Genomic DNA, 6,000 nt, shown 5'->3' with positions numbered 1-6,000 from the left:
GTTAAGACTGAGTGGAGGTTGTGTGTGTGCGCTTACCCTGTGTGTCTGTGAGTATGTATGTGTGTGACAGCAAGCTGTGTGTCTGTGAGAATGTGTGTGCGTAAAACAAAGCCTGCGCGTGTGTTAAGGGGAGACTGTGTGTGTGAGATTTAGGAGCCGCGCGGATGAGGAGACAGAGAGACATAGAGAACCACCCTAGCAAGAAGTCAAGCATGCATGTTTCAAATATTCACCAAAAATCTACTTTTCATCTTAAAGTCAACTTTTTTTCAGATTTGTGTACTAAACATTCTCAAGTGTCTTCATATGAACTTGTGATTGAATCAGAGTTTCACTTTTTGACCTGCAGATGTGTAAAGCATTATTTTAGCGTAAACAATGTATCCAATTTGCTTTATATCAATCATTTTTCAAGATATGAAGTTGCCTTTGCACATGGGAACATGTTGTAGTGTCTTCCAAGTGACATACCAGTTTGGTGTTGATATCTTAAAGATTAGCTGAGATATGACTTCACTTCCTGTTTGGCCGCTTTTCTGCTGAATTTGAGTGGCTGTACCGGACAAACCATATGGTAACTTTTTGTGAAATTCGGCAAAATCATTAAGGACAGTCCCTTCTTTATTCATACAAAGTTTCATGTCTCTCATTATACCACTCTAGCGCCACCAACGGGTCAAAGTTGGACTTGTGTTAACACACGCAACTTTTGAACCGCATGACCGATTTTCAAAAATGAGGTACCATTGGATTCCCTGGATTAAGACGAATTAAACACACCCTGTGGCGTAAATTTCACTCAAATATTTGCTGACATATGACTTCACTTCCTGTTTGGCCGCTTTTCTGCTGAATTTGAGTGGCTGTACCGGACAAACGGTTGTGAGGATCAAAATTCTGTTCGATAACTTTTGTGAGGCTAGGTCTGAAGATCATCTCTGGTAATTTTGAAGAAGATTTGCCAAAAATTGTAGGAGATGAAGGCTTTCAAAGGTTTTTGATAAAACCGGAAATAGCGGAAAATCTATATAACCGGAAATTGACGCCAAGGGTTGGGTTTAATTCGTCTTGATCCAGGGAATCCAATGGTACCTCATTTTTGAAAATCGGTCATACGGTTCAAAAGTTGTGTGTGTTACAAAAGTCCAACTTTCACCTGTTGGTGGCGCTAGAGCGGTCTAATGAGAGCCATGAAAATTGGTGTGAATGAAGAAGGGACTGTCCTTAATGAGTGTGCCAAATTTCACAAAAAGTTACCATATGGTTCTAGGGGCTGCCATTGACTTCCATTGCAGCAACATAATAATAATAAATATAGCTGCAAGCAGCGATGGCGGTTTCCTCCTCCAGACATTGCGAACCAGGGAAAAATGTATTTTTGTGACAATTTGTCATTGTATAGAAAGATCCATGCTGCAGACTTGCCAATGGGATATTACATTTCAAATGCATTACTTTGAAGATCCTCAAGGGCCATGGCTTCAAGCTAAGAGTGAGAAGGGGTGTGGTCATCCCTACATTTCCTTTAATGTTGTGTGTGTGTGCTTCAAAGGAGCCTGTCAGTGTGTGTGTGTGTGTGTGTGTGTGTGTGTGTGTGTGTGTGTGTGTGTGTGTGTGTGTGTGTGTGTGTGTGTGTGTGTGTGTGTGTGAGAGAGAGAGAATCTGGAGCACACACGCGCAAAGGAGCAGAGAGAGAGAGTCCTTCTACTGAAAATCACCCTAGAAATTAGCCAAGCATGCCTATTTCAAATATTCACCAAAAATCTACTTTTCATCTTACAGTCAATTTTTTTTCAGATTTGTGTTCTAAACATTCTCAAGTGTCTTCACATGAACTTGTGATTCAATCAGAGTATCACTTTTTGACCTGTTGATGTGTAAAGCATTGTTTAAGCGTTAACAATTTATCCAATTTGCTTTATATCAATCATTTTTGAAGATATGAAGTTGCCTTTGAACATGGCAACATGTTGTAGTGTCTGCCAGTGACATATCAAGTTTGGTGTTGATTTGTCAAAGATTTGCCAAGATATGACTTCACTTCCTGTTTGGTGACTTTTCTGCTGAATTTGAGTTGCTGTACCGGACAAACGGTTGTGAGGATAAAAATTCTGTTGATAACTTTTGTGAGGCTAGGTCTGAAGATCATCTCAGGAGATTTTGAAGAAGATTTGCCAAAAATTGTAGGAGGAGAAGGCTTTCAAAGGTTTTTGATAAAACCGGAAATAGCGGAAGATCTATACACCGGAGGCTTTCGCGGAGCGGGGACCGTTTATTCGTCTTGATCCAGGGAATCCAATGGTACCTCATTTTTGAAAATCGGTCACACGGTTCAAAAGTTGTGTGTGTTACAAAAGTCCAACTTTGACCTGTTGGTGGCGCTAGAGTGGTGTAATTAGAGCCATGAAACTTGGTGAGAATGAAGAAGGGACTGTCCTTAATGAGTGTGCCAAATTTCACAAAAAGTTACCATATGGTTCTAGGGGCTGCCATTGACTTCCATTGCAGCAACATAATAATAATAATAATAGGAAAGCCTACAATAACAATAGGTTACCTCCTACCGGAGGAAACCTAATAATAATAGGAAAGCCTACAATAACAATAGGTTACCTCCTACCGGAGGAAACCTAAATAGAAACACAATAGGTTTCCTGCAGCTTCGCTGCATGAACCCTAATAAGAACAAAGAGAAACACAATAGGTTTCTGCAGCTTCGCTGCATGAACCCTAATAAGAACAAATAGAAACACAATAGGTTTCCTGCAGCTTCGCTGCATGAACCCTAAATATCAAAGCAAGAATAAACAAAGACTGAAAAAAATAAATGGCCGGTGGCATTAGTATCCCAGACTAATGTGGCAATTCCCCTTGTGTCAACAGGATACAGAGAATACACAGGGGCTCCCTACTGCAGCAGACAACACACACTCACAAACATATACACACAATTATTGACTACAAACTCTTTTTAGAAACACACACACACACACACGCACACAAACACAGTCTTTATCTTAATACAAAACTTTTGCTTCGTCCTTGGTGGAAAAAATGCACACTATAGATAGACACAGTGCTGTGAAAAAATGTGCAGTTACCATGGAGTCCCCGTGGAGTTGAGGTCATGGCAACGAGGTGGAGTGTGTTCTGGATCGCGTCAGAACGGTTGGCAGAGGCACAATGCATCACGACTGAGGTACATGAGCAATTTATATCCCCATCTGTTTTTATGGCATTTATGCAAGCTTTATCACACACTTAACACTTTTATCGGCGGAGCTACGTAAACAGTAGAATATGGAACCTCTAAAATGCTTGTTTAGTGTGTGTGTGTGTGTGTGTGTGTGTGTGTGTGTGTGTGTGTGTGTGTGTGTGTGTGTCGCATGGAACTGGACACTCACTCACTCTTGAACATGCATGGGAGCTTTGGGATAAAAGGCTCTTGGAAGTGCTATTGCAGTTGTGATAAGAGAGGAGGTTGCTTGGAGGCAACTGTGAAAATGACTAATTAAAACAGACACTTAATATATAAGCCTGTGCAAACGTGACTGGGAGCAGTTGCTTGGCTAATGTACAGGGCACAAAACCAAAGAGTTCATCAGAAAACACTTAGACACCAAACACACACACACAAATGCCATGACAGAGACATTACATGTAACTTACTTCCTACACACCCCTTCATCCCCTTGCTTGTCCAAACCACCTGGGAAAACCCAATCCTCCACACGCACACACGCACACACACACACACACACACACACACACACACACACACACACACACACACACACACACACACACACACACACACACAGATACAAATACACACACCCCCACAATAAAATATGCAGACATAAAATAATATAGTCAACAAACAAATGATGCAATTAGGTGTCTGTTGTTATGGCTACAGCTGTTCCCTTAAAACCCAGAAGCCAGTAGCTCAATGGTGTGTGCACTTAAGCACAATTTATGGTTGTCCGTTTTCGGAGACACGGAGATCCCTCTCCGACGTTGCAAACACTCTCCGAGTACCTCTCCATGGCCTGACATGCACCTCCCAAATTTTGTAACTATCCGACTCCGTCAATGCGTTAATACATTGCTGTTAACCTTGTGGGTAGTAGTATGCCGACATTAGATAGCTGGCTAAGACACCTCGCGAATACCATCAGATGTATTTTTCAGCTACAATAATGGGGTTTTTACATTGCACAGTGTTTCTTTGTAACTTAAAAAAAATCTATGCAAAAAAACACTTTTATTAAATCTTCTTCTGTCCAATATCTGTGTTCTTTTGCCCAAATAAATCTTTTCCTTTTATTGGCCAGTCTCAGATATGGCTTTTTCTTTGCCACTCTGCCTAAAAGGGCAGCATCCCGGAGTCGCCTCTTCACTGTAGACGTTGACACTGGCGTTTTGCGGGTACCATTTAAAGAAACTGCCAGTTGAGCACCTGTGAGGTGTCTATTTCCCAATCTAGGGAATAGTAGCCTTCATTCAAATAATAGCCTTCATTCCTTCATTTCAGGCTCTGGGCTATGTAAAGCGCCTAGAGACAATTGTATTGTTATGGCGCTATATATATATAAAATTTAATTTAATTTAATTTCTAAGAACAAGAATAGACAGGCGAGTTTCCCATGAAAGTTCTCTTTTTCTGGCCATTTTGAGAGTATAATCGAACCCACAAATGTGAGGCTCCAGATACTCAACTAGCTCAAAGGAAGGCCAGTTTTATTGCTTCTCTCACCAGCAAAACAGTTTTCAGCTGCGCTAACATAATTGCACAAGGGTTTTCAAGGGTTTTCATCCATTATTCTTCTAAGGCGATTAGCAAACACAATGTACCACACTGGAGTGATAGTTGCTGGAAATGGGCCTCTATAGATATTTAATTAAAAACCAGACGTTTCCACCTTGAATAGTCATTCACCACATTAACAATGTATGGAGTGTATTTCTGATTAAGTAAATGTTATCTTTATTGGGAAAAAAACTGTGCTTTTCTTTGAAAAATAAGGACATTTTTAAGTGACCCCAAACTTTTAAACAGTAGTGTATATATACAGTGTATATATATATATATATATCGAGAGAGAGAGAGAGAGAGTGTGTGTGTGTGTGTGTGCTTGTGCAAGAATGCATGGCACCACATCACCAAGTATGTAAGTTCCTTTCACTTTGTGATGAAATGTACACAAAGTAGGTGGCCATCTCTAAACTTTGAAACGGGTCCCTCCACTCTTTTGTGGTCTTTGAGAACAGGCGCTGGCTGTGGCTCTGCCTCCCTGTTTTGCTCCAAGCTTTTAATAACAAAGGGAGTAAAACAGACTGAGATGCAGAGGGTCCCTGTGGGCACAGACCTCCACTGATGGAAGTGTGAATAATTCAACAGGCGCTTTAGAGCTTCGTCTCTCTTTCTTTTGCATTGCATTCAAAATCCACCCGTATGCATATGTTACCCCTCCTCACCCACACACCCCCCCATGCATATCCAGTAAGCCCACCCCCTACATAATTTCTTCACCTCAGCTGTATTTTCTCTATCTTTTCCACAGAGACAGTCCTTCCTTCCTTCCCCCTACCTACTCCTCATCCTCCCTCTCTATCCTTCCTCTCTTCTTAATTCAGCAGACCAGCGGTCGGCTCCACAACCCAATTTAACGAGCTGAGATTACAAGCTCCAGTGCCTGTCCTCTCTGCTGGACACACACAGTGTGGGGTCTTATCCGACACCCTCTGTCAGCGGTGCCACGCTGCAATTGCTGATTGAGTTCTGCGCAGGAAATGACACAAACAAGATGGGCCCCCACACAGCGGTCATAAAAATAATAATTATAAAAGTATCTGATCAAAGCACTCAAAACAAATCAGAGAATAGATGCAACAATTACGCATTTAGTTACCAAGTTAACAAGAGGCCAACAACTGCTAAATGAACATCTGAGCCTAGCTTTTTAATTATTCAGTGAGGCATCCTGAAGTGTAACT

The sequence above is a fragment of the Sprattus sprattus genome (assembly GCF_963457725.1).
Source record: "Sprattus sprattus genome assembly, chromosome: 3".
NCBI lineage: Eukaryota > Metazoa > Chordata > Actinopteri > Clupeiformes > Clupeidae > Sprattus > Sprattus sprattus.
The sequence above is the reverse complement of the archived record's forward strand: the minus strand, read 5'-3'. Positions refer to the sequence as shown.